The sequence below is a fragment of the Colobus angolensis genome, unplaced genomic scaffold (genome assembly GCF_000951035.1).
Source record: "Colobus angolensis palliatus isolate OR3802 unplaced genomic scaffold, Cang.pa_1.0 Scaffold177, whole genome shotgun sequence".
NCBI classification, from domain to species: domain Eukaryota; kingdom Metazoa; phylum Chordata; class Mammalia; order Primates; family Cercopithecidae; genus Colobus; species Colobus angolensis.
In genome coordinates this window covers 125,238-133,103 of record NW_012114899.1, presented here as the reverse complement: position 1 = coordinate 133,103, position 7,866 = coordinate 125,238, and positions in this window count along the sequence as shown.

Sequence of the window (7,866 nt, the reverse complement as noted above, 5' to 3'; positions counted from 1 at the left end):
AAACTGAAGACATAAAACATAGAAAGAGAGGTGCTTTAGAGCCCAGATACGTCTGTCTGAGGCTGTGCTGGAGTCCTCCTCATTCCCTCTGTTTCTTCCTAGATAACAATCTATGGAAGGGGCTATTTCTCTGGCTAGCATCCATTTTTCTCTGGGATTCTATTCTGGTTGGCAGGAATTTGGTTCTTCCCACCATCTAACCGGGTCCCTTTCTTGGTTCAGTTTTTCCTAATGTACATTCACACTCTTTAATAGCTTTAACAGGGACTGTTTATAGGGGGAAGCTGTCTTCCAACTTTGAAGTGCTATGAATTTTAGACATTTCTAAATATTCTATATAAAAGCGCTGAGCCATCAAGAGAAATTCATACCTCATCTGATCGCACTCTCCTGGTTAGCTCCCTCACTGTGGACAGCGCTTGGCCTGCACATCCACACTCCCTTGCAGCCAGCAGCTGCCTCTTCTCTTGATGCTGCCTTTTCGTTGCCCAGCCAGCAGCCAAGGCTCTTTCTGCCCAGTATCATTAGAGAAGAGCCCACAGATTCCAGGGAGCAGCAGCTCATTTTTAGTGAGGTTTCCCCTGTACCTGGGCTGGCCAATTGTTCTCCCTCAACCTTTTCTTCAAGGTTTTTTTTTTTTTTTCCAGTCGTGTGTGTGTGTGTGCGCGCGCGCGCGCACGCATTCACACACACGTGCATGACCATTGCACCCCACATTCTCTTCATTCTTCTCTCTTTTTCTCATCCTCATCCTTCCTGGATTCTCCCAACAAATTCCAAGTTTCTTTCCCATTTGGTATTTAGAAAACATAAGCTTCAACCACCAACTCAATACACTGTGAGCATCTCACAATTTCTCCAGATTCCCTGGGTATTACTGTTTTGTAATCACCGCTGGCTTCTAATTCCCACTTTTCAAATTTGTGGCTCTATGCTTTCTGTTGTTCTAATCCATGTTTACTCATACCTGAAATTGAGCCTCTTCCCTGAGTTCACCAACACAAACAAAAATCCCCACTTATTCATGAAAGTTTGTAGAGAAGATTTTAAAGTAGATTTAAGAGGAGGATGGAGATGGTTTTATTGCAACAGCATGCAGTCACATGTGAAAATAGTCATCAAGTTCTGCCCTCCCATCCTTGAGATTTTTCACTGGCCATTGCACCCCACATAGAACCTCAGCCTCATCCAAATTCCTGGTTCTTCTCTCCACCCGTCTCTCTTTTTTCTCAGCCTCATTCTTCCTGAGTTCTCCTGATAAATTCCAATTTTTCTTATTAGTTATGCAGAGCAATTCAACTCTTCCCTGCTTTTCTTTCCACATCTTGCTCTGCGTCCATTTTGCATATCCAAACTCATCAAGGTACTCAGCAGATTCAAAGGGTTTCTTATTTATGAAGAGCTGCTCTCCATAGAAGGCAATAGTGGTTTAAGCAGCATCTCCTTCTCCTTTGTAAGCAAGTTATTCAAGAAAAGGCCAGTAGGAACCTGATGCCCTGTGTGTCATCCAAATAAATAATCCACAAAATACCAAAACTAGGAGTGGCTTCTCTGAGGACCTACTCGTTGTCTACTTACTGTCTCTTTTGAGAGGGCAAATGGCTCAAAGAATCCTGTGAGCCACTGAAATCAAACTGACAAAGCTTTTAGAGTCACTGCCTCCATAGGGCAACTGAGAGTCCCTAAGCTCTGTTTGCCCTTCTACTGGGGCTGTCTTTCCATGTTGGGTGAACTAGCAGTTTTAATGAGCTTTTCTCAGCATGAAACTTAGTAAAAAAAAGAAAAACAAAGAAAAGAAATCATCTTTCCACCTTTTGCACTGGCAGCAGAAGAGATGTGTTGGCAAGGGAAGATTTATTGGGGCTGGAGTTGTTCTTGGAGCAGGTTGCTCTGTGGAGGGAATCTAGGAGTGAGAAAGAAATCAGAGTCATAGAATGTGCGAGTGGAGGGGTCCTCCATAGAGAAGCCCCTCCCTTTGTAGCTGGGGAATCCTAAGCCCAGAGCAGTGAAGCGACTTATTTGCCCAAGGTCACACATCAAGGCTGTGTAATTTATGCTTCATTGTTCAATCTGGCTAGGGAAGTAGAAGCCCCTTGGTCTGCCCTGGCTGCAGAAATAGGCCCACATAAGGGGTGTCGGGGTTGTTTTAGAAAACCCACAGCACTTTGAATCAAGGAAAAATGAGTCAATTGCTTCTTCTTGCTCGTTCTTGAACTTTAAAAATCTGAGTTGCGGTTCAGTATTTGAGGTGGTATGTGCATTTGGTTGAGGGGGCGGAAGGTGACAGGGAGGATTCAGAAGATGGTGATTAGGTTCTTTGAGATGTCTGGGGGAGGAGGAAGAGCAGGGAAGGAGGCGGGTTCCTTCTTAGTGGTGGAAAAAGAAATGTAAGTGGGTCAATTTGATGTCAGCTCTTGCCCTTCTAGACTGCAATGAAAATAATATGCAGTCAAGTTTTTCTTTGGCAGAATGACTGCTATGTACACTAGAATCAGAGAAAAAAATTGTTGCATAGGATGGTTTGTGGTAGAGAATCTGTTGTGACCAATTTAATTCAGCTTAACAAGAAACTGTCAAGCAGTGATTATACACCCATCACAAGGTCAGATGTGTTGTGCGGAGCAGGAAGAAAGGCTTTCCAGTATTACTACATCCAAGACCTGACAATCTTATTAAGAAATTAAGACCCACCTACAAGGAGCAGATAAAAAGTTGGATTCAATAGCTTAAATGCCAAAAGTCTTGGTACAGAACATGTATATTCTGGAAAGTTATGAGGAAAGGGGTTGGGGGAGGGGTCATGAGGAAGTGGAACCTCAGACAGAGTGAAAGCTGTTTGTTTTGGGGACTGTGTCTTCTTCTGTGTTTTCACTAGAGAGAGACTTTGTCCATAATAGGTGCTCACTTAAACCCTCCTCAGTGAAGGAGGGAAAGTAGGTGGGCAAAAATAGAAAAGAAGATGCAGAGGTGGTCCAGAGGTTTGCAGCTGCAAAGGCCAGACCAACTCAGCAGAGCAGAGAGGGCGCTTGGTAGAATTGTAGGTAGGACCAGGAGGCTGAAATATTTGCAGATGCAGATTTTGGACTTGCTCTGTGGCCAGAGGGAACCATAGGAGAGGCAAGGGCAGGTGCTTTGGAAAGTACGCAGGCCTGTGGGTGAGGATGATGTGGGTGCTATACTGGGCTCTGCCCAGATGCAGCTTCGGAGGAGCTATTGAATTCTCTTTGCCTTAGCTTTTTAACATGTCAGATATAAGGCTGGACTGTGAATTCTCTTTCATGTTTACCCTCCTAAGGAATAAATCTGAGAATGATGGGCAGGGTAGACACTTGGAGGCAGAGAAACATTTTGGTTGTGGGAATTCAGGGGCTGAAGACCTGGACCAGGGTGCTAGTAAAGGGAATAGCAAGGGAGGGAAGGATTTGAGAAATTTGGAAGTGATTATAAGGATACCTTTAGATATTACTTAACAGAGTAGCACAGTTGGCTTAATGGGAAGAGAGATGTTTTGGAGGGTGGTATTTGGGGTGTGAGGTAACTGTGGGATGTCTCTGAAGCGGCTAGAAATGTAGGATTAGAGGTTGGCAGGGCAGGGCAGGCTGTTTAAAAGTAGGTCCTTGAAATCAGATGAAATTGTTTTGAATCCTGACTCTAATGACCCTGGGCACATGACTAGAGTAGGGTGAGCAACTCTTCCAGCGTGCATAGGGCATTCCCAGCTTTAGCACTGAAAGTCCCAGGTCTTGGGAAATTCCCCAGTCCCAGGCAAACTGGGACAGCTTGCCTGAGACTGTCTGGTTTAAAAACTGCAAGGCCTGCATCCCAGGAACTACTTTTGTGGTGGGCAAACTGGGAAAATTGGTGAAGCTACTCCATAAATTTTAGCCTCAGGCTCCTCATCTGAAAAGTAGGGATAATAATATGACTTCCTCAGAGTTTGCGTGAATTAAGTGAGATGATATATGTGAAGTACTCAGCATAAAGATTGGCACAAAGAAGCATAAGAGAAACATTTGTGAAAGGATGAGTTATAGATGAATTCTGCAGGTGAACCAGTTGGGTGCAGAGGAGATGGGTAAAGTAATCCAGCGTCACCATGGGACATCAGCAGAGTCAGTGGCTTTGTGTACAGAACTTGTAGACTGGGATTGACTTGTATTTATGAAAGAAGGCTTGCCAAGAAAATTAGTAATGTAAACAAGGAAAATTTTAGCCCGTTGAAGATGGCAACATTTTAATAATACTTATGCTAATTATAAGTGAATAGGTACATTCCATCAAAGATTTGCAAGATTCTCTAAAGACATACATCCCTGCTTTCTGGCTCAATTGACACCGTGGCTATATGTGCTCAAATGAAATAAACTACATTTTGTTTTCCACATTCTTACATTAATTGGTTGAGGCACTTATTCAACAAATATTTATTGAGCATTTTTTATGTGTTAAGCACAATGCTAGGCTCTATGGAAACCACAAGAAATATAAAAAGTAGTCTGCAATCTTAGAAAATTTACTATAAAGGGGTTTTATCATACTTATTTTACTTATTTAAACATGAACCACCATTTCCCCTACCTAATTCTTTCCCCACCAATATTGGGGCCTTTTGACAGATACATATATGATTTTAATTACCCTCAAAGTTCTAGAAGCCAGAAACAGAGAAATCAGAAAGTCCCCAGTAGGGCATCTTGAAGAGGTAGGATGAGAACAGGAAAGGTAGAGACTAGGAGAGCAAAAGCAGAGAGAATGAGGGGAACTGAGAGAGAAGGGGACAGGAACAAGGAAGGAGGGGAGAGCAGGAAGGAGGGGGAAGTAGGAAGGAGGGGGAAGCAGGAAGGAGGGGGAGCAGGAAGGAGGGAGAGCAGGGAGGAGGGGGAGCAGGAAGGAAAGGGAGCAGAAGGAGGGGGAGCAGAAGGAAGGGGAAGCAGGAAGGAGGGGGAAGCAGGAAGGAGGGGAAGCAGGAAGGAGGGGGAGCAGGAAGGAAAGGGAGCAGAAAGAGGGGGAGCAGAAGCAGGGGGAACAAGAAGGAAAGGGAAGCAGGAAGGAGGGGGAAGCAGGAAAGAGAGGGAGCAGGAAGGAGGAGGAGCAGGAAGGAGGGGGAGCAGGAAGGAGGAGGAGCAGGAAGGAAAGGGAGCAGAAGGAGGGGGAGCAGAAGGAGGCGGAACAAGAAGGAAAGGGAAGCAGGAAGGAGGGGGAAGCAGGAAGGAGGGGGAGCAGGAAGGAGAGGGAGCAGGAAGGAGGAGGAGCAGGAAGGAAGGGGAGCAGGAAAGAAGGGTTTGAATGAAAGAGTCTGAGGCAGGAGAAAGTGGAGAGAGCAGCAAGAGGACTGAGGAAAGAAAGGAGAAAGGAAGGAACCGGTGTATCACAAGTCAGGTGGGGAGGGATAGAGAACTTGAGAGACGGCAGTTGAGGCTGGAAGAGGCTCAGGGCCTGTGTCTGCTGAGTCTTAGTCACCACCCAATGAATAGAAATGTTCAAATTACGCACAGGAGGGGTTTTTTTTTTTCCCACAGCTAAGAGGAAACTGAGGTAAAGACCAGAGCGGAGGAGGTCTGTAATCCCACTCCAGATCTGCCTCTCTCTCCATTGTGCCTGGGGTTAATCTCCTGCTCTGGGCATGTGCCTGTCACCTCTTTCTGATACCACAGGAGCCAAGGAATCTGCCCTTCCTGTGTCCAGGTGAGGCTGAGTCTGCGCTAGCAGGGGCCACCTCCTCCAGGAGTCAGCAGCTCCCCTGAGCTGTGCAGGCTGCTACTTCCCCAAACTGCTTCCCTCTCAGAACTGGCTCTAGTGCAACTTTGACAGCACCCTTCCTCCTCCTTCACCTGAAGAGGTTAAGCAGAGTCAGGGAGCACATTTGTTTTCTCCTCCTTTCTTTCATTTTTCTTCAACACTCATTCTCCCTTTCCATTTTTCTGTTTTGTATATCCTAGAGGATTTCATAAAGTAAGAGATTCAGGATAAAATGCTCAACACACTCCAGGCCTCAGAGTCCAAGAGAGGAGTTGTGTGTAAGTAATCAGCTCACTTAACCTTGGAGAATGACCAGGCTGGAAGGGCCTTCAGAGGGCATAATAGTTAGCCAACAGCTGGGACCAGAAGGTTGAAAAATTCCATGATCTGAGCCAAGTGGTCAGATCCTCCATCAGCAAAACTCGAAGGCAAGGTCTGGCTAGCCAAGCATGGCTGCCACTATGGGACATCTCAGAGCTGCAGACTGGTTTATCTCTTGAGTTATGATTTCAAGGGACAAAACTATTATAGACTCTAGGCCTGAAAGGAAGTCGTGCTGCTGAATATCAATTTCTGGGCTTTAAAAATATGTATAACCTATTTGAAGGATGCTAAGCTATTAAGTGCAATCAGCCAGGCAGCTCCTTTGTGAACATGCCTCTGCTGTACATCTCAGACCCTTTTGAGTCAGGGCTTCTACATTTCTGACTCGTTCTGATGCTTTGTGTCATTAGACTCTTAGGATGCTTTTAGTTATTACTCAACTGCCTAGACCATCCATATTCCGAAGAAAGTCATATAAATGGCATCTGCCCAGCATTTTCAGAGGCTCGGGGATAGCTTGGAGATGATTACACTAAATTATGCTTGCATATCACATTATGGTTTGTAAGCACTTTCCCCATTCAGTAGCTCCCTGAATCTTGAAACAACTCTGCCAGATGGGTAGGACTATCCCCAGTTTGTTCATGAGGAAATGAAGGTCTAGAGAGGTGAACCGACTAGCCAAAATCTTAGAGCCAGCGGTAGATACAGATTTCCTAACTTAAATTGTATGTTCTTCCACCAGATCTATTGCCTGCCAATGACATACAAATGAAGATAATTACTACTGTTTGCCAGGCATCATGCTAAGTGCTTTAACATGCATTGTTCTCATTTAGTTTTCCCGGCAGGCACCTGAGAAAATGGATCTTATTATCCCTATTCTACAGATGAAAAAACTGAGGCTTACTGAGATGAAGTAAACTGGACACTGTCACATGAAGTTGTAGAGTATTAGTCCGTTTTCATACTGCTATAATGAACTGCCTGAGATGGGGGTAATTTACAAAGGAAAGAGGTTTAATTGACTCACAGTTCAGCATGGCTGGGGAGGCCTCAGGAAACTTACAGTCATGGTGGAAGGTGAAGGGGAAGCAAGACACCTTCTTCACAATGTGGCAGGAAGGAGATGTGCCAAGTGAAGAGGGGAAGAGCTCCTTAAAAGGTCATCAGATCTCGTGAGAACTCTATTACGAGAACAGCATGGGGAAACCGCCCCCGTGATTCAATTACCTCCACCTGGCCTCTCCTTGACATGTGGGGATTATGAAGATTACAATTCAAGATGAGATTTAATTTATCAAGACCTAAACCTAGGTAGTCTGATCCCAGAACTGGTGTTCTTAACTCCTGATACCAAGCAGGAAAGAGAGAGAGAGCATTCAATCCGACTTGGGCCCCTGCTTTTAATTGTTCATTCATTTTCTTTGTCTCCTGTTTGAAAGTTTCCATTCCCTGGGATATCAGAAGTCCTGTTAACCAAGTCCTCTGCAGACAACAATTAAATTCGTTGTCAGGTCTCCGGGGTTGGGGCACCAGCAGAGCACAGGTTTTGGGGCAGAGAGAACAGCATAAGACAGGGATGGAGATGGAGGAGGGGTTTCCCATTCAAGTATGGCCACAGTGACAGGGGCTGAACGGCGTGACAGTGTCATGCACGTGCAGGGGACACAGTGCCATCCCTTCTTCCTAGCCATATGTGCTGCTCTGTCTTTTTTATAGTGCCACATATGGCACTTCCTTAATGAAGTTTCTCATAATAATTGATCTGACCTGTATCATTCTGTTAGCTTTAGCAAAACA